General features: G+C 46.1%; 1 protein-coding gene across 1 annotated transcript in view; it reads right to left on the reverse strand.

The window, feature by feature from the left end:
* Positions 1-21,749, reverse strand: part of SAMD8 (sterile alpha motif domain containing 8) — a 231,887-nt gene that overhangs the window by 174,395 nt on the left and 35,743 nt on the right. The gene's annotated exons all lie outside the window — the stretch shown is intronic.

A 21,749-nucleotide genomic window follows, 5' to 3' on the forward strand; every position in this document is an offset into this window, starting at 1 on the left:
CTCACAATCTAGAGTCCCTATCTGTATGTCTTTGGAGTGTGGGAGGAAACCCACGCAAGCACGGGGAGAACATACAGACTCCATGCAGATATTGATGGTTTCAAAAAAGTCTACATCAAACAGAAAAAGGTGATATATAACTAGTAATAGCATGAAATTTAGATCCTGAGAAAAGCAAAAACACAGAATATGTGCACAGCTACACAAAAAAAACCCAAAAAACTGCTATCCCTTGGCTAAGGCTCCTTTCACATTGCGTTTTTCCCTACGTCCACAGGTCCCGTCGGAGCATCCGTCCGAACCGCCCCTCCCCCACTCTGCAAAGCGTATTCCGGACGCATGCGCCCGGCAGGGCCATTCACTGTAATGGAGCGCACTGCGTTAGCGATGTACATGCATCCGGAACACGCTGAGTGGGGGAGGGGCGATTCGGACGGATGCTCCGACGGGACCTGTGGACGTAGGGAAAAACGCAATGTTAAAAGGAGCCTTACATGTTTCGGGTTGAAAAAACTCTCAGCTATAAAAGTAATGTTTTAACCTTTTTTGTTTGGTCCATCCATAAACTATTTGAAGCTGTTTGACTTAGAAGCCAGCCCGATGTACAAATTAGAATATCATCAAAAAGAATTTATTTCAGTAATTCAATATAAAAAGGGAAAAACACATATTACGAGTATATAAAGTCATTACAAAACAGAGTGATCTACTTCAAGTGATTATTTCTGTTAATGTTGATGATTGTGGCTTACAGCCAATGAAAACCCAAAAGTCATTATCTCAGAATATTTGAATAATTACCACAAAACATCTGCAAAGGCTTCCTAGTGTTTAAAATTTTCCCTTAGTCTGGTTCGGTAGGCTTCACCATCATGGGGAAGACTGCTGACTTGACAGGTGTCCAGAAAACAGTCATTAACACACTCCACAAGGAGGGTAAGCCACAAAAGGTCATTGCTAAAGAAGCTGGCTGTTCACAGAGCGCTGTATCCAAGCATATTAATGGAAAGTTGAGTGGAAGGAAAAAGTGTGGTAGAAAAATGTGCACAAGCAACTGGGATAACTGGGCTGTTGCTTAATGGTCCAAGGTGTTGTTTTCAGATGAAAGTAAATTTTGCATTTCATTTGGAAATCAAAGTCCCAGTCTGGAGGAAGAGTGGAAAGGCCACAATCCAAGCTGCTTGAGGTCTAGTGTGACGTTTCCACAATCAGTCGTGGTTTGGGGCTCCATGTCATCTGCTGGTGTAGGTCCCTGGGTTTTATCAAAACCAAAGTCAGCATGGCCATCTACCAGGAAATTTTAGAACACTTCATTCTTCCCTTTGCTGACAAGCTTATTGGAGAGGCAAATTTCATTTTCCAGCAGCACTTGGCACCTGTCCACACTGCCAAAAGTACCAATACCTGGATTAGTAACCACAGTATCACTGTGCTTCAATGACCAGCAAACTCGCCTGACCTAAACCCCATAGAGAATCTATGTACTGTCAAGACACCAGACCTAACAATGCAGACAAGCTGAGGGCTGCTATCAAAGCAACCTGGGCTTCCATAACAACTCAGCAGGGCCACAGGCTGATCGCCTCCATGCCACGCCACATTAATGCAGTAATTCATGCATAAGGAGCCCCGACCAAGTATTGAATGCATTTACTGTACATACTTTTCAACATTTCTAAGTCTTACATAATATTCTAATTTTCTGAGATAATTACTTTTGGGTTTTCATTGGCTGTAAGCCATAATCATCAACATTAACAGAAATAAACACTTGAAATAGATCAGTGTGTGTGTAATGACTCTATATAATATATGTGTTTCCTTTTTGTATTGAATTACTGAAAAATTAACTTTTTGATGATATTCTAATTTATAGAGATGCACTTGCAAATCCCTCACTACCATCTGTATGCAAGATTTTTAAGGATGTCCATTTGGTTTGATTAAGCAGTGAGCTAAATTTATCGGGTTTTTTTTCTTGATTTGATATTGATGCTGAATCTGGCGTTCACAGGAGTACTGATTGGGTACAGGGCTCGCATGACATGACAACCTCATGTCAGTCCCGGGAGAGCGAGTGCTGGCACCTCTGGAACAGAAGTATAAGCCGTTTTATTTGAACAGGGGCTAACATGGTAAACGAGAAGGGGTTGTCCTAGTACTGGACAACCCCTAAGTTTCAAATATTCAATGCTAGCATTCATGTTAGGGCACACAGTGTACTTCTGCTGCACTCTTTAGTTTAACTTCTGTGGGAGTCCTGAAAACTATGTGAACAGCTTTCCTAATTATCTTATGTAAAAATGACAAGTATGCTCAAGCATCCAAAACGCTGTGTTTAAAAAAGCAACGTGCACATGGAATTTCCTTAATTCTCATAGACTTTGCTGGGGACGCAGAACGCATGCATTTACGCTGTAGTTTAAAACACTGCGTAAACGCATGAAAATAAAGCAACGTGCGCACACAGCCTTAGGGTATGTGCGCACTAGGCGTTTTTTTCACGCTGCGTTTTTATGTGCGTTTTTGTCTAAAAAACCGCACCCGCGGCTAAAAAACGCGGCAAAAACGCATGCGTTTTTGCCGCGATTTGGTGCGTTTTTTGCTGCGTTTTTGCTCACTGCGTTTTTAATCAGTGCACAATGCCATTAAAGATTGTTGATGAAAAAAAAAAAAAGGTCTGATGTCATTTCCTTCTTCAAAATGTTCATTGTATGCAGGAGAGCAGACAGCTGCAGAACTAGTGTATGCAGGAGAGCAGACAGCAGCTGCAGAACTACAAGTCTCAGCATCCTCCATTCACTAGTGTATGCAGGAGAGCAGACAGCAGCTGCAGAACTACAAGTCTCAGCATCCTCCATTCACTAGTGTATGCAGGAGAGCAGACAGCAGCTGCAGAACTACAAGTCTCAGCATCCTCCATTCACTAGTGTATGCAGGAGAGCAGACAGCAGCTGCAGAACTACAAGTCTCAGCATCCTCCATTCACTAGTGTATGCAGGAGAGCAGACAACAGCTGCAGAACTACAAGTCTCAGCATCCTCCATTCACTAGTGTATGCAGGAGAGCAGACAGCAGCTGCAGAACTACAAGGCTCAGCATCCTCCATTCACTAGTGTATGCAGGAGAGCAGACAGCAGCTGCAGAACTACAAGGCTCAGCATCCTCCATCCAGGACTGTATGCAGTTTTTTGCCCAAAAAGAAAAAAAAAATGACATGGGCTTCGCCATATTTTTGTATGCTAGCCGGGTACAGCAGGCAGGTACGGGCTGCCCCCAACCCCCAGCTGCCTATTTGTACCCGGCTGGGAACCAAAAATATAGAGAAGCCCTTTTTTTTTTTAATTATTTCATGAAATAATTAAAAAAAAAAAAATAACGTGGGCTTCGCCTAATTTTTGAGTCCAGCCGGGTACAACTAGGCAGCTGGGGATTGGAATCCACAGTGCAGGGTGCCCATGCTTTCTGGGCACCCCCACTGCGAATTGCAGTCCGCAGTCACCCCAGAAAATGGCGCTTTCATAGAAGCGCCATCTTCTGGCGCTGTATCCAACTCTTCCAGCTGCCCTGAAGCCGGGTGGCTAGCCGGGTAATAATGGAGTTAGGGCTAGCTGTATATTATCAGCTAGCACTAAGCCCGAAATTCATGGTGTCACGCCAATATTAGACATGGCCACCATGAATTTCTAGTAATGATAAAAAAAAACCACAACACACAGAAAAATATTTTTATTAGAAATAAAACACAACACAATTAGTGACTCCATCTTTATTGAAATAAACCCCCCTCCGCAGTAATCCTGGGTCAGGGTCCCGCGCCGTCCAATCAGGATCCAATATCATCTGATCGGTTTGCTGGAAGGCAAAGCGATCAGATGATGTCAGGTTAAACTACGTGAATCCCATCACACATCAGCTGATTGTATAAAAGCCGGTTATACAATCAGCTGATGCATCAGTAGAAAAAAAAAAAAAAAAACAATACTCACTTATGTGCTGTGCTGATTACCGGCAGCTCCTGGAGCGATCGATTGGACAGGAGTCTGATCCCGTCCGATCGCAGCAGGAGCTGCCGGTAATTAGCTGATGAAGTCCCCTGACGGCAGGATCAGCTGATAGCCGGCCGGGCGCGAAAAAGCCGGCGAGACTACGATCAGCTGATGCGTGAGGTGACTGCATCAGGTGATCCACCGCCAGGTCCTGCAAGCAAGGTCCTGCCCCGGGGAGACTGCACACAGCCAGAGCGACGGGACCGGGAGGAGCTGGGAGCGGGCATGGCACCGGGACCCTGCAGACAGGTAAGTATATATGACATTTTTTTTTTTCTACTGTTCACTTTGGTTTTCGCCGCTGCCTCCACCTCCCGCCCAGACATGGCGCCGCACGGAGCTGACATGCACAGGACGGGAGGTGGAGGCAGCGGTGACGGTACCGGGAGGATTCATGCTTCTGTGTTTACCAACAGAAGGAATCCTCTTCCTGTACACGTCACTGTAGTACCCACCCCTTGCGTTTATAGCTGCGTTTTTAGTCATAGAAACGCGGCTATATGCGTTTTTCATTGCGTTTTTAACATCTCATTGAATTCAATGGGTGAAAAACGCAGTGAAAAACGCAGAAATAATTGACATGCTGCGTTTTTGTGGTCACCACAAAAACGCAGCTAAAAAAAACGCTGTGTGCGGACAGCACTTATGAAAACCCATTGACATTGCTGGGGAAGCAATGTCACTGCATTTTCAGCACAAAAACGCGGTAAAAAACGCCGCTAAAAACACGGCAAAAACGCCTAGTGCGCACAAGGCCTTAGTCTGGATGCTGCAGTCACCCCACCTGTCAGGATAGGGTTGGGAAACTTTCTTGAGATACTTGTAAGTTCCAGAGGCGAGACATGCATCTATTAAACACAACATGATCCCTTCTAGACATTGGAAGTACTGGAACATTCAATGTGGGATCCCAGATTATGATCTGGGATAAGGAGCTGTTCCTGCATCCTACTTTGCAGTCACTCGCTGGGTTAGGCAAGTTCCACACATCCATCCGTTTTTTGCCATCGGACACAATCCAGTTTGTGCCCGATGCAACGGATCCGTCGCAGATTGTGTAAAAACTGATGCGATGGATCCAGCAAAAAAAAAAAAAAAAAACAGATCTTTTTTTTTTTTTCACGCCAAAGAGAGAGAGAGCGAGCCTCCATTATCACCGCACACACGCAGGCACTACCACCCCCATCATCACCGCACACACGCAGGCACTACCACCCCCATCATTACCGCACACACCAGCACTACCGCCCTCATCATCCCTGCACACACGCAGGTACTACCGCTCCCATCATCACCGCACACACGCAGGCACTACCACCCCATCATCACCGCAAACATGCAGGCACTACTGCCCCCATCATCACCGCACACAAACCGGCACTACTTGAGTGACAACACCGCAGACAGTGCGACTCACTTCAGTTGCTCCGTGGAGCTCACAGCGAGCAGCGGTGTTCTACAGGAGCTCCTGTCAGCTTCCGATGTAGCAGAGCTGAAAGCATCGTGGTACCTCAGTTGGACCTCAAGGGGTATTCGGGTATTAATAAAATGGTGAAAGGGTGGTTTTTTTTGTCTTTTATGTGAAATAAAAGATTTTTCGGTGCTTGTGTTTATTTACTTTTACTACAGTTTAGTGATAGGGGGGGTGTCTCAGACACCTGCCATCTCTAAGCTAGGACTTATTGGAAGCTATGGGCTGCCATTAACTCCTTATTACCCCAATTGCCACCGTACCAGGTCAATTCGCGAAGAGTCAGGTAAAGTCCCGACACTGTCGCATAATGAGCGGTCGACATTTTCAAAAGCAGGAGAAGCCGGCAGAGCAGTGTGACAGCTGTGCAGCGCCGAGCCCGTGATCAGTGAGTATAAAGGAGAGAGAGAGAGCGTGAGAGTGAGCGTGAAAGTGAGCGTGAGAGTGAGCGGGAAAGTGAGAGTGAAAGTGAGAGTGAAAGTGAGAGTGAAAGTGAGAGAAAGAGAGAGACTGACTATTTACACAACGTCTGGGCATGCTCAGAAACAAAAACCGGATCCATCGTTGGTTTCCGGCATATGACGGATGACGCCGCATCCAGCGCCCATAGGCTTCCATTAAACAACATGCCATATGGCATCGGAGTCGGTGCGGTCTGTTTTTTCGCTGCAGTCAAAAAACGCTGCATGCTGCGTCCTTTCCGGCAGCCGGAAGATTTTTCGACGGATCCAGCACACGCCGGAAGCAACGCGAGGCCATCAGGCCACAATCAGGCGCTAATACAAATTAGGCTGCTTGCACACTTTTTTTTAACATACGTCATGAACGTTTTTTTTGCTGTAAAAGTGGATCCTGTTTTTACAATGAAAAACGCATGCAAACATGTGTTATTTTGCAGGATCCTGCCACTTGAAGTTTATGGGCGGGCATTGAAGTCATGTGATCGGTAGTGAGGGGAACTGAACGTGATAGACTGGGAGCCGGCATCTAACAGCTGCAGACGCTGGTAACCAAGGTAAACATCGGGTAACTAAGCAAAGTGCTTTGCTTGTATACCCGATATTTATCTTGGTTACGAGCGTCCGTAGCTGCTAGGAGCCGGGCTGCCCGCTCCCTGCACACATAACCAAGGTAAACATCAGGTAACTAAGCGTAGCGCTTTGCTTGGTTACCCGATATTTACCTTGGTTACGAGCGTCCGCCGCTCTCAGGTGGGGGAGAGAGAGAAAAGAGAGAGGGAAGGGGAGAGAAACTGATCACGCCAGGCTGGTTTCTGGGCATGCTCAGTAGAGCAAGCAGGATCCTGTCTATCAGCATGCCAGCGTTCACATGCGTTTGCGTGCAGTATAGTCAGGATCCAGTGAAAAACAGTATTTGGACGCAGCTCAAAAATGCTACAAGTAGCGTTTTTGAAAAAAGTTAGAAAACTGCAAGTCGCTGGATCCTCACTATAACGCACGCAAACGCATGTGAACGCATGTTGATACGAGTCCATTGCAAATGCATTGAAATGAAAACGCATTTGCACTGGATCCGTTTTTGTTTTAAAAAAACATCATGACGCATGTTGAAAAAACGTAGTGTGAAAGCAGCCTTAATGAGGAATAAAACGGATCCGGTGCCGTCCAGACTGAAAGCCTGGATACCAGATGAAAGTAACTATTTCTTCTGACAGTTCCTGGCTTTCAGATATAGAAGCGTTCTCAGTATAGAGTACACCTAATGACAGCTCATTGTCTCTGCACTAATATGCTGCGCAAAGAAGTCTGAAGAGTATGTCAACTCTTTTTATCATGTAACTGTTTCCCAACCCTTAAACAGTTAAAAAAAATGACAACACAAAGGGAATTGTCAGCAGGTTTTTGACATCTCGTCTGAGAGTAGAGTCCAACGAGGTATCACTTAGATTACTGGGTGCAGCTGGTCTGACACAATCATAACTTTTAGATTTAGCCATGTAGCAGAGCTGAGAGAGCTGTCCCCACCTACACCAGGCACTCAAGAGAAATTGTACAATAACGGTTAGGTGTCAGAGGAGTTTGCGTGCCAGACTGCCGTGCACATGACATTGTAGTCTGAGCAATGATAAGTCCTGCTGCTTAAAAACAAACATAGGAAAGAAACAAGAGATTGACCTTGACAAGACAAGCATCCCCGAATTCTCTGTAAACCTGTTGTATGCAGCTTACAAAACAAAAAACTACTGACAAATTCTCTTTAATACATGCCAGTGTTGTTCGGGTATTGCTGTGTATTATGTTCATTTTATAGCACACTTTAGCAGGTTTGTGTGGACACAGCATTACGCTGTCCTAATGGGACATCTATATCCACAAGTCTAATTGGGCGTCATAGTGGATGTCCCCCTAACCGATAGTTCTGGTTAGTACAGCAAGGTAAGAGAGCACAGTTTTGGTTACAAAGAAACACAACTTAAAACTGACCTTTCTAAAATTGGTCAAAACAGAATTTGATTATTTTTTCTGTAGTGTGAGACTGAAACAATTATCATCTGATTGGTAATGGTGACACTCAGGTCACCACTGTACTCCAGACTAAAATCAAAAAAGAAAAAAAAAAAGACACATTTTTATTAATAAAAAAAATAAAAATAAAAAAAAATTGAGACCTGACAGTAAAAACACAAAATTGAAGTCTGTCTAAAAATTTACTATAAGTTAATAATTTTCTTTTAAATAAACTCAAAAACAAAAAATTAATAATAGCAAAGGGTGTGTAGTTCAAAGGTGGAGTAACACTTTACCTGTTTATACATCACTGCAGCTGACTAAGGAGAATGTAGCCTGTAAAACAGGGCATACTAAGTAGTGTTATCTTAAAATATGTTAATAATTAAATATTAGTTTCACCTTGTAGTTATCAGGCAGCTAATCCTTTCATAAAGGCTTTAGGCTAAGTTCACATTTCCGCTAAAATCTATCAGTCACAATCCGCTGCTCTTGTAAACAGCGGAATCCGTTTAGCGGATTCCGCTGCTCCCATAGACTTGTATGAGCAGCGGATTGTGACTGATGATGCTGCGTTGCACCCTCCGCCCGACTGATCAGTCGTGGAACGACTGACCGCCGGGCGGGGGGAACGCAGCATGTAACGTTTTTTGAGCAGCGAGATCCGTCGGATTTCGCTGCGCATGCTCTCTAGCTCCCTGCACACGTCACCAGCTTTGGTTGGTTACCCGATATTTACCCTGGTTACGGTGCAAGGAGCCAGCGCTAAGCGGTGTAGGCCCGTAACCAAGGTAAATATCGGGTAACCAAGGTAAACATCGGGTGCTTTGCTGTTACCTAGGCTGGTTACGTGTGCAGGGAGGCCGACACTTCCCCGCTCGGCCCCGCCCCCTCCCGCACTCCGCACATGTATGTACACACACACACACACACACCTGTCCCCAGCCATGCAGACAAGCACTGCCACTGACACCCTCGTCTGGCCCTGCCCCCTGCTCAGCTCCGCCCCCTCCCGCACTTTGCATGTGCACACACACACATACATACATGCACATACACACACTCACTCACACATACACTCACCTGTCCCCAGCCATGCAGACCGCAGCACTTCTACTGACATCCTCAGCGCCTGGCCCCGCCCCCCGCTCAGCTCCGCCCCCTCCCGCACTTTGCATGTGCACACACATACATACATACATGCACATACACACACTCACTCACTCACAGATACACTCACCTGTCCCCAGCCATGCAGACCGCAGCACTTCCACTGACATCCTCAGCACCTGGCCCCGCCCCTCGCTCGGCTCTGCCCCCGAACTCCGCCCCCCGCACACAACGGAATCCGCCAAAGAATTCTGTTCTTTGTCATCCGTTGTACAGCGTTGAACAGCGCATCAGTCACATGCGTCAAGCGACGCATGTGACTGATACAAAACAACGGAAATGTGAACTTAGCCTTAGGCACATAAAATGCATTAAGGTGTTATTGAAGCAATGTAAAGCGCTGTACATGCTGATAAAGTGGCCCAGTCCTGTATAGCACAGCAGTCTCACTGGCGAGAGCTTCCTCGTGGATAATATGCTGCTATAGGGAGCCTGTTCAGATGACATGTGGTACAATACATAATCAGCATTACTGCTGTGATAATGCGCTTATATTATCCAAAATATCTCCAGAATTAATCTGCAACAATGCAGCTCCTGGAAGACATGCAAAGTGTTCTGTCACATAAGGACAAAACGTAAACTAGTGGAAAGGTTATGCTCTTTTATGACCAGTGAATGAAAGATTCAGCGTTGAGAGCCAAGGGTGTAGATTGGCTATTGTGCAAAAATGAAAGCCTACACTACATCTACAGGGTCTTATTCTTGGCTCCTCTAAAGATTGGTGGGTGGACAAGGCTCCCAATACTCAACAAGCAAAATGATTTGCCCAACAAACTTACAAATCCACGCCAGACGGAGCTCACTGACTGTAATGGGGTCTGTTTTGGCTCTGTTAAGTTGACAATCAGGTTAAAAAAAAAGTGCTACTAATGGAGCCTTCGGGCATGTGCACACGCTGCATAACTTTTCTGCACAAAAAAAAAAAAAAAACGCACATTGTGGCTGAAAAAGCACCAAAACAAAACTCAAGCGTTTTTTATGCATTTTTTTTTTTTTTACTGAACTCAATGGCTGGAAAGGCTAAAAAAAACAGGGCTGTGGAGTCAATGTCCATTTTGGTGGAGTCTGCATAAAATGTACGACTCCTAAAATATATAATAAATTGCGTACAGCAGTTCAATGCAATATGTGATGAATATTTTTTCATAAGAATTTGGAAAAGTTATGAAATGTCTGTTCTACTCCTGATCAAAGAATCTAGGCTTTTTAGTTGAGATGAATCTGTGCTGCACTTCAACTACATGATATAACTAGTGATGTTACCATTTTACTACAGTACATTTATCACAAACCAGACATTTACATACACTATCTAAAAAGACACATCTGCATGTCTTTCTCACTATCTGACATGAAATCAGAATAAACCTTTCCCTTTTTAGGTCAATTAGGAGCCAAAATTATGAGAGAAAGAGAGAGAGAGAAAGAGAGAGAGAGAAAGAGAGAGAGGGGGAGAGAGAGAGAGAGAGAGAGAGGGAGAGAAAGAGAGAGGGAGAGAGGGAGAGAGGGAGAGAGGGAGAGAGGGAGAGAGGGAGAGAGGGAGAGAGGGAGAGAGGGAGAGAGGGAGAGAATGATTTAAGGCATTTTTATTACTTTCTGCAAAGTCAAACATTTACATACACTAAGGGGTACTTTACACGCTGTGACATCGCTAGCGATGTTGAACGCGATAGCACCCGCCCCCTTCGCTCGTGCGACATTTGGTGCTTGCTGCCGTAGCGAACATTATCGCTACGGCAGCGTCACACGCACATACCTGGTCAGCGACATGGCTGTGACAGCCGAACAATCCCTCCCTCAAGGGGGAGGTGCATTCGGCATCATAGCAACGTCACTGCGGCGTTACTAAGCGGCCGGCCAATAGAAACGGAGGGGCAGAGATGAGCGGGACGTAACATCCCGCCCACCTGCTTCCTTCCGCATTGCCAGTGGACGCAGGTAAGGAGATGTTCATCGCTCCCGCGATGTCACACATAGCGATGTGTGCTGCCGCAGGAACGACGAACAACATTGTACCTGCAGCAGCAACGATATTAACCCCTTCACGACCATGGACGGATTTATCAGTCATGGAGCGTGTCCCATTAAGCCCCGCCCCCTGCCACGGGCAGGCGGCGTCGATCAGCGCACATATCAGCTGTTTTCAACAGCTGACATGTGTTTCTGTATGTTACGAGTAGAATAGCAATAACAGGCGATTAAAACGTAGCATCTGCGCAAAAATGGTACCATTAGAAACGTCAGCTTGAGACGCAAAAAATAAGACGTCACTGAGCCATAGATCCCAAAAAATGAAAACTCTATGGGTTTCGAAAAATGGCGCAAAACGTACGCCACTTTTACTGGACAAGCTTGTGAATTTTTTTTAACCCCTTAGATACAAGTAAACCTATACATGTTTGGTGTCTACAAACTCGCACCGACCTCAGGCATCATACCCACACATCAGTTTTACCATATAGTGAACACCGTGAATAAAACATCCCAAAAACTATTGTGCCATCACACTTTTTTTGCAGTTTTTCCACAGTTGGAATTTTTTTGCTGTTTTCCAGTACACCATATGGTAAAACTTATGGTTTCATTTAAAAGTACAACTTGTCCCGCAAAAAACAAGCCCTCATATGGCAAGATTGACAGAAAAATAAAAAAAAGTTACGGCTCTCGGAAGAAAGGGAGCAAAAAACAAAAACGCAAAAACGGAAAGTGCCCCGGGGCTGAAGGGGTTAAGGAAATGAACGACGTGTCAACGATCACCGTTTTAGAACGATTTTGCGATCGTTGATCGTCGCTCATTAGTGTTACACGCTGCGATGTCGCTACCGGTGCCGGATGTGCGTCACTAACGTCGTGACCCCGACGACATCGGTAGCGATGTCGCAGCGTGTAAACAACCCCTAAGAATACTATGCCTTTAAACAATATGGGACAGCCCATATGATGTCATGTCTTTGGAAGCTTCTGATAGGTTTATTGGCAACAATTGAGTTAATCAGAGACACACCTGTGAATATATTTTAATGTACACCTGAAACACACTGCTTCTTTGTGTAGCATCATGGGAAAGTGAAAGTCAAAAGAAATCAGCAAAGATTTCAGAAAGAGAATTGTGGACTTGCACAAGTTTGGTTCATCCTTGGGTGCATTTTACAGATACTTTAAAGTGCCTTGTTCATCTGTACAAACAATTATATGCAAGTACAAACAAGATGGAAATGTCTAGCAATCATACTCCTCAGGAAGGAGACGGATTCTGAGTACCAGAGATGGAAGTGCTTTGGTCATACGTGCATATCAACCCAAGAACAAAAGCAAAAGACCTTGTGCAGATGCTGGCGGTACCTGTTAAGATCAACATGGGCTAAAAAGGCCACTCTGCCAGGAAGAAGCCATAATTCCATAAGATGCAGAGGAACAAAAACCTTAAATTCTGGAGACCTGTCCTGTGATCTGGCGAAACTAAAATTGAACTGTTTGGCCATAATGACCATCATTACGTTTGGAGGAAAAATGGAGAGGCTTTGAAGCCGAAGAACATCATCCCAACTGGGAAACACGGGAATGGCAGCATCATGTTGTGGGGTTGTTTTGCTGCAGGAGGGACTGGTGCACTTCCCAAAATAGATGGCATCATGAGTAAAGAAGATTATGTGACAATACTGAAGCAACATCTCAAGATATCAGCCAGGAACTTAAAAGCTTGAGCGGAAATGGGTCTTCCAAATGGACAATGACCCAAAGCATACTGCCAAACTGGTTACATACTGGCTTAAGGATAACAAAGTCAATGTTTTGGAGTGGCCATCACTGATGCTGATGTATTTTATATAAAGCACTATGGTAGTGATGGCAGCCCATTCTGCTGGCACGCGTGCGGTCGCCTGGTCCTGGTGCTTTGATCTGCTGGTGCAGTCGCGCCGGCAGATCAAAGCTGTGTTGGAGCGGAGGAGACATTTCTCCTCGCTCTGACACTCTTCCTCCCCCAGGCTGCAGGTCTGTTGCCTAGGAGACGGAGGAGCGTCAGCGAGCGCCGCCGGCATAATGAGGTCTTCTGGCCGCGTGGGAACTGAGGACCCAGCGGCGCGTAGCGGGGGAGCGTGTGCAGGAAGGTAAGTTGTGTGTTGCTTTTTTTTTTTTTTTATAACTCGTGTGCGGCTGTGCCAAGGTGGGGATGGGGGGACCAGTGCCAGCGCCAGCATGGGGTGGGGGAACACACATGCCAGCATGGGGTGGGGGAACGCACATGCCAGCATGGGGTGGGGGTGGGGGAACGCACATGCCAGCATGGGGTGGGAGAGGGGGAACACACATGCCAGCATGGGGTGGGGAAACGCACATGCCAGCATGGGGTGGGGGAGGGGGAACACACATGCCAGCATGGGGTGGGGGAGGGGGAACACACATGCCAGCATGGGGTGGGGAAACGCACATGCCAGCATGGGGAGGGGGAACACGCATGCCAGCATGGGGGGGGGGGGGGGTGACATGCTTGTAATCATGGGGGACGGGGGGGGGGGACATGCATGCCAGCATGGGGAACAATGCATGCCAAGGTGGGGAACAATGCATGCCAGGATGTGGAAACATGCATGGCAGGATGGGGAAAACATACATGCCAAGATGGAGGAAACATGCATGGCAGGATGGGGAAAACATACATGCAAGGATGGAGGAAACATGCCCCGATAAGGTACATTTACCAGGAAAGGGAACATGCTAGGAAGGGGGACATTTACCTGGATGGGGGTAAATTAACCAGGATTGGGAACATTTACCAGGATGGAGGACATTTACCAGGAATGGGGTACATGCCGGGATGGGGGAACATTTACAAGGATGGGCAATATGTCAGGATGGGGTACATTTACCAGCATGGGTGAACATGCCAGAATAAGGTACATTTACCAGGATGGAGGACATTTACCAGGATGAGGTATATTTACCAGGATGGGGCCATGATGGGGACAAATATACCAGAATGTAGTAAATATATGTCAGGATGGGGGACATGTTTACCAAGAAGTGGCCCAGGAAGGGGACATAACTACACAATGAAAGGGGAGGATAGCAACTCGTATGTCTTTATGGGATTTCAAGATGTTCAGACTTTGAAATGTACAGTTAGGTCCAGAAATATTTGGACAGTGACACAATTTTCGCGAGTTGGGCTCTGCATGCCACCACATTGGATTTGAAATGAAACCTCTACAACAGAATTCAAGTGCAGATTGTAACGTTTAATTTGAAGGTTTGAACAAAAATATCTGATAGAAATTGTAGGAATTGTACACATTTCTTTACAAACACTCCACATTTTAGGAGGTCAAAAGTAATTGGACAAATAAACCAAACCCAAACAAAATATTTTTATTTTCAATATTTTGTTGCGAATCCTTTGGAGGCAATCACTGCCTTAAGTCTGGAACCCATGGACATCACCAAACGCTGGGTTTCCTCCTTCTTAATGCTTTGCCAGGCCTTTACAGCCGCAGCCTTCAGGTCTTGCTTGTTTGTGGGTCTTTCCGTCTTAAGTCTGGATTTGAGCAAGTGAAATGCATGCTCAATTGGGTTAAGATCTGGTGATTGACTTGGCCATTGCAGAATGTTCCACTTTTTTGCACTCATGAACTCCTGGGTAGCTTTGGCTGTATGCTTGGGGTCATTGTCCATCTGTACTATGAAGCGCCGTCCGATCAACTTTGCGGCATTTGGCTGAATCTGGGCTGAAAGTATATCCCGGTACACTTCAGAATTCATCCGGCTACTCTTGTCTGCTGTTATGTCATCAATAAACACAAGTGACCCAGTGCCATTGAAAGCCATGCATGCCCATGCCATCACGTTGCCTCCACCATGTTTTACAGAGGATGTGGTGTGCCTTGGATCATGTGCCGTTCCCTTTCTTCTCCAAACTTTTTTCTTCCCATCATTCTGGTACAGGTTGATCTTTGTCCCATCTGTCCATAGAATACTTTTCCAGAACTGAGCTGGCTTCATGAGGTGTTTTTCGGCAAATTTAACTCTGGCCTGTCTATTTTTGGAATTGATGAATGGTTTGCATCTAGATGTGAACCCTTTGTAGTTACTTTCATGGAGTCTTCTCTTTACTGTTGACTTAGAGACAGATACACCTACTTCACTGAGAGTGTTCTGGACTTCAGTTGATGTTGTGAACGGGTTCTTCTTCACCAAAGAAAGTATGCGGCGATCATCCACCACTGTTGTCATCCGTGGACGCCCAGGCCTTTTTGAGTTCCCAAGCTCACCAGTCAATTCCTTTTTTCTCAGAATGTACCCGACTGTTGATTTTGCTACTCCAAGCATGTCTGCTATCTCTCTGATGGATTTTTTCTTTTTTTTCAGCCTCAGGATGTTCTGCTTCACCTCAATTGAGAGTTCCTTAGACCGCATGTTGTCTGGTCACAGCAAGCAACAGCTTCCAAATGCAAAACCACACACTTGTAATCAACCCCAGACCTTTTAACTACTTCATTGATTACAGGTTAACGAGGGAGACGCCTTCAGAGTTAATTGCAGCCCTTAGAGTCCCTTGTCCAATTACTTTTGGTCCCTTTAAAAAGAGGAGGCTATGCATTACAGAGCTATGATTCCTAAACCCTTTCTCCGATTTGGATGTGAAAACTCTCATATTGCAGCTGGGAGTGTGCACTTTCAGCCCATATTATATATATAATTGTATTTCTTAACATGTTTTTGTAAACAGCTAAAATAACAAAACTTGTGTCACTGTCCAAATATTTCTGGACCTAACTGTAGATGTGGATTACAGGGTGACACCTGATTGCATTCCAGGCTAAAATCTCTGTCTAATATGCTGCCATTTTTTCCAGAAAGATCAACTGCTGTGTCTGGAAAGGGCCCAGCTGCAATGTGTGGTAAGAAGGCATGAGTGTAATGCCCCCTGCTGAGGAGAAGAGAAGACGGCAAAGGTAAGGTTAAAATCAATTATTTACATAATAGGATTGGTTAGCACTTCGGAAAAAAAATTGGGTTTAGGGCTACAGTTTGGGCACTCCACCTGTAAAAGGTTCGCCATGACTGCACTATGGCATTAATAGTGCTATATAAGTGAATATTATATATTATCTCAATCCTATTGCAAATTTATGGACAAAGCTGAAAAGGCCGGTGCGAGCAAGGCGACCTACAAACATGGATCAGTAACACCAGTTCCATCAGGATGAATGGGACCAAATTGCTACCAGCTATGGTGAGAAGCTTGTGGAAGGAGATCCAAAACGTTTGAGCCAAATCATACAGTTTAAGGGCAATGGTACAAAAACTAATGAAATGGATGGAAACTTATGAATTTGCAGAAAGTAATACAAATGTCTTAAAACATTCTCTCTCTCTCATTATTCTGGCATTTGGCAAATGTACATAATTTTGGTAATTATACCTGACCTAAAACGGGAAAAGTTTATTCCGAGGTCATGTCAGATAGTGAGAAAAACATGCCAGATGTGTCTTTATAGATAGTGGATGGAAACTTCTGGTTTCAACTGTTAGGGGCACTTTGCACACTACGACATCGCAGGTGCGATGTCGGAGGGGTCATGTCGAAAGTGACGCACTTCCAGCATCGCACTCGACATCGTAGTGTGTAAATCCTAGATTATACGATTAACGAGCGCAAAATCGTCGTAATCGTGTCATCGGTGTAGTGTCTGGGAATTCCATAATTATGCGACTGCGACTGGTACGATGTTGTTCCTCGTTCTTGCGGCAGCACACATCGCTGTGTGTGAAGCCGCAGGAGCGAGGAACATCTACCTGCGTCCTGCAGCTCACACCAGCTATGCGGAAGGACAGAGGTGGGCGGGATGTTTACGTCCCGCTCATCTCCGCCCCTCCACTTCTATTAGTCGCCTGCCATGTGACGTCGCTATGACGCCGCACGACCCGCCCCCTTAATAAGGAGGCGGGTCGCCGGCCAGATCGACGTCGCAAGGCAGGTGAGTCCATGTGAAGCTGCCGTAGCGTTAATGTTCGCTGCGGCGGCTATCACAAGATATCGCTGCTGCGACGGGGGCAGGGACTATCGTACTCGGCATCGCAAGCATCGGCTTGCGATGTCATTGTGTGCAAAGTGCCCCTAAGAGGGAGTCGGAATCTGAATGAGGGAATTTGAGGAATTGGTGTTGGAGTTGGAGGTTTGGCTTACTGACTCCACAGCTCTGTAAAAATCGCAGGAAAAAACGGACTAACAATTGACATGCTTTCTGTTTTCTGCACGAAAAGCTGCCAGGACAAAAGAAGCAACGTGAGCACAGCATTTCTGCTTTCCCATAGACTTTGCTAGGATAAGGATAGACATGCAGATTTGGGCAACAAACTGCACCAAAAATGCATCAAAATCTGCACAGGGTCTTAGGCCAACAGCATATAAGATGAAAAAAAAAAACAAAAAAAAAAAAAACAAAACATCAAATCGTTATCCAAGTTCCATTCATGTCTGTCATTTACATCAATGTGTGATCCATTTTTTAACAAAAATGTATCTTAAAAAAATTGGATGTCACACAGATGTTTAGTGTATAATCTGATTATTTTTATGCACCCATAGGCTTGGATAAGAATAGTGCATACTGCGATTACTCTCATCTGAATAATGTTCTATTGAAAACGTGTGAGATCAAAGATCAGACAGCACACGTCTGATTCACATCTGCATGAGCCCTAACGGAGATAGAAGTTACTTGAGGGTCAAATCATAAGCACACAAATAACTTTCCAGTTAGGCTGCTTTCACACATCCGGTTTTAGCAGTGTTGCTCAAAAACCTATGCAACGGATGCAGCGAAAAAAACGTATCCGTTGCATATGTTTTTCCATGCGGTCCGTTCGTTTTTTGACGGATGCGGCTTGATACTGAGCATGCGCAGTGCATGCGGCGGCAGGATGCATTGCCGCAGGATGCCGCATCCGGCGTCCATAGGCTTGCATTGTAAATTGCGCCGGATGCGTTTTTTTCGCCGCACAAAAAAAATGTGCCAGGCAACGTTCCATCCGGCCGCCGCATGGCTAAATATGCCACATCCGGCAAAACCCGGACGCAACGCAAGGCCATGCAGCACAATACGGCGCTAATGCAAGTCTATGTGGAAAAAACGCAACCGGCGGCAAAAAAAAGGTTGCGTTTTTCCTGCAGAGCGCCGTATTGTGCCGCACTGCAAAAAACAGATGTGTGAAAGCAGCCTTATTCTCAGCAGTATAGAGCCATGTTCAGACATGGTGGATGTGCAGTACAAATTCCACAACATTCATAAGGGTCACAGATTTTGTGCAGGAGCCCCTGCAAATATAGATGTCATCAACAGGTAAATAGTTTTATTCTCAGTCATTGGGGTGCTGCAGGGGGTGGTTATAGTAAAGGGAGCATGGCTGTATTTGCTCCACATCCAGCTCTGCAGTGTCTGTGTTGTTCTGTCATTTACAGCCTCAATCAAACTGGAAGTTGTGTTCTGGGATTTTTATCCCACTGTACATGTGCTTCATTCTTAGGCCTTACTCACAGCAGTATTCCAGTAATCCGCCTTTCTGCCTCGGTTCCACTTACGTTTTGCACGGACGAGTGCAATCCAATAAAACATCGGATTCCACTCTCACCAGTGCAAAACTATGGGGCAGTGTCCATCTGCAATTAATTTCTCATGCAATTTCGGCATGCGGAATGAATTGCAGCATGCTGCATTTGGCCGCGGGTCTCTGCTCACATGCATCCATACGAGTCTATGGGTGCGTATGAAACAGCGCACTGCACTCGCATGTCATCCAAGTATAGTGGGATTTGCTCAAAGACAGACCGCAGAGAAGAGTGAGAAAGTGCTCCCTCCCCCTCCTCCGCAGCTGTGATCTTATCGCAAGATCAGATCACAGTCATATGACTCTCAGCTTATTCGCAGCAAAGCATGAGCTGAGGGTAATTAGCATATCACTTCTGATGCTCTCACATCAGAAGCAAAGTAGGGAAAGTTCAGAAGATCAGCATACATATCAGTTCTGTTGTCACTCCTGATAGATTTGGCCAATGTTTAGGCAAATTGAGAAGGTTACCTTAAATTAAAGCATATGTACAGCATTCAGGAAAGCAGCCCAGAAGGTACTCGCAATCCAAAACTAATCCATACTAAAAGGTACATGAATGTAAATGATTATTTGTAATATTCCTTGTATCTCATCAGTACTGTGATTCCTGTATGGTCCATAGTCTGACGATGCCTGGTAACAACTCCCAGTTCCTCATTATTGTTAAGGACATATTGGGAGTTGTAGGTTCATAATAATAATAATAATAATAATAATAATAATAATAATTTATTCATTTATATAGCGCTATTAATTCCATAGCACTTTACATACATTGGCATCACTGTCCGCAATGGGGCTCACAATCTAAGGTCCCTAACTGTATGTTTTTGGAGTGTGGGAGGAAACTGGAGTACCCGGAGGAAACCCACACAAACACGGGGAGAACATACAAACTCCTTGCAGATGGTGTCCTTGGTGGGATTTGAACCCAGGACCTCAGCGCTGCAAGACTGCAGTGCTAACCACTGAAATGCATATGGGCTCACTTGACATTGCAATTGATCTCCGATCTAAGATTGTTGATGTATTCATGTACTGATGGTAGTATTGGTGCTATATTCAATTAATCATCGTTATTCTGTGAACTATGAACGAATAGTGGTTCTGAGGCTGTATTCATGTACTGAAGGTGGTTCCAACATTCTACACATGTAGTCCAAAATAGTACAATTCAAAAATCCTTAAAACTTGGTATTTTCAGACTGAGAAAGATTTGGCCATTTCTACAGTTTTTGGAGCAGAAATTGTGCAAGTTAAGAGTGTGTTGACATTAATTTTTTTATTTTTTTTTTGCAGAAGAAACTCTCCAAATCAGTTCTGGCGATTTACTGATGTACCTACGGTGATTCTGATTATGTATTCTCTTAAGTACCCCTTTAACCCCTTCCCGACCCTTGACGCACCATATGCGTCATGAAACCTTGTGCCTTCCCGACCTTTGACGCACCGTATGCGTAGGCGGGTTTACGTTCCTGCAGCACTGGTGACCGAGTTCACTGAAATGTCACCAGCGCTGCAGGTACATGAGGACTTGTAGTTGAGCCCGGGGGGGTGGCTTTGCCCCCCCGTGGCTACGATCGCTCTGATTGGCTGTTGAAAGTGTCACTTTCACATTCAAATCAGAACGATTGTAATATTTCACCAATCAAACTTGGTGAAATATTACAATCCAGCCATGGCTGATGATGCAATATCATCAGCCATTGGCTGGAGCAGAATGAACTCTGTGCCACCTCCCCCGATCTGATTGGAGCTAGCGTCCATGTGACGCTATCCATCCAATCAGATGTGGAGGGGCGGTGTGACCAGTGGGTGCCCTCCTCCTTCAGCCTCATCCTGTCCGTGGAAGGCGAAGAGCGAGGTCCCCTACTGCTGCTGCCGCGATCTCCCGCCGCCGCTGATCACTGCGCTGCCATCCGGTAGTATTTGTCCCCCACTTCCCTCTGCCATCCGATCCCACACCCACCCCGATCTCCGCTCCCCCCGTCGTCCGATTACACTACCCTCCCCCCCCCCGGGCGTCCGATTCCACCCCCCTGTCATCCAATTCCAGCCCCCCACCCCGACCTCAGCTCCCTCCTCCCTGCCCTGTGATCACTCACTGCCCTGCTTCTGCCAGCGTCCTGAGTGCTGTGAGGGCCCCTGCTGCTGCCAGTGAGCAGTTCCCCTGCACCACTGATCAGATCACCCCCCTGTGCCCTGTAATCACCCTCCTGTGCCCTGTAATCACCCCCCTGTGCCTTGTAATCACCCCTGTGCCCCAGTGATCGCCTGACTGCCCTCCGTGCGCCTGACTGCCCGCGGCCTGCCCTCCGTGCGCCTGACTGCCCGCGGCCTGCCCTCCGTGCGCCTGACTGCCCGCGGCCTGCCTGCGGACACACACACACACACACACACACACACACACAAAATGTCCCGCTCATCCCGGTCACAAAGGGCGTACTCAGCTGAGGAGGCATATGCCTCCGAAGCCGATAGTGAGGGAGAGGACCCCACTTTTCTCTATTCCTCCCACTCTTCCTCCTTCAGTGACACAGACTCTCCGCCACGAAGACGTCGCAGGACAAGAGATTGTCCGGAGGCCGTGAGAGAAGAGCCGGAGGCCGTGGGAGAAGAGCCGGAGGCCGTGGGAGAAGAGCCGGAGGCCGTGGGAGAAGAGCCGGAGGCCGTGGGAGAAGAGCCGGAGGCCGTGGGAGAAGAACCACAGCCAAGTGTGAGTACCCCCCAACCTAGTGCTAGTCATACTCAACCTAGCACTAGTGCCCCCATCTGGACCCCTGTCCCTGAAAATTTTGCTCCACGGATTCCTGATTTCGTTCCCCAATCAGGAATCCAGTTCGAGACTGCCAACCTCAGAGAAATACACTTTTTCAAAGTCTATTTCTCTGAGTCAATTGTCAGTCTTATGGTGGAGCAAACTAACCTGTACGCCCAGCAATTTTTGTCCGAAAACCCAAATTCATCATATTCTACTTG

Source organism: Anomaloglossus baeobatrachus, chromosome 5 (assembly GCF_048569485.1).
Source record: "Anomaloglossus baeobatrachus isolate aAnoBae1 chromosome 5, aAnoBae1.hap1, whole genome shotgun sequence".
Taxonomy (NCBI): domain Eukaryota; kingdom Metazoa; phylum Chordata; class Amphibia; order Anura; family Aromobatidae; genus Anomaloglossus; species Anomaloglossus baeobatrachus.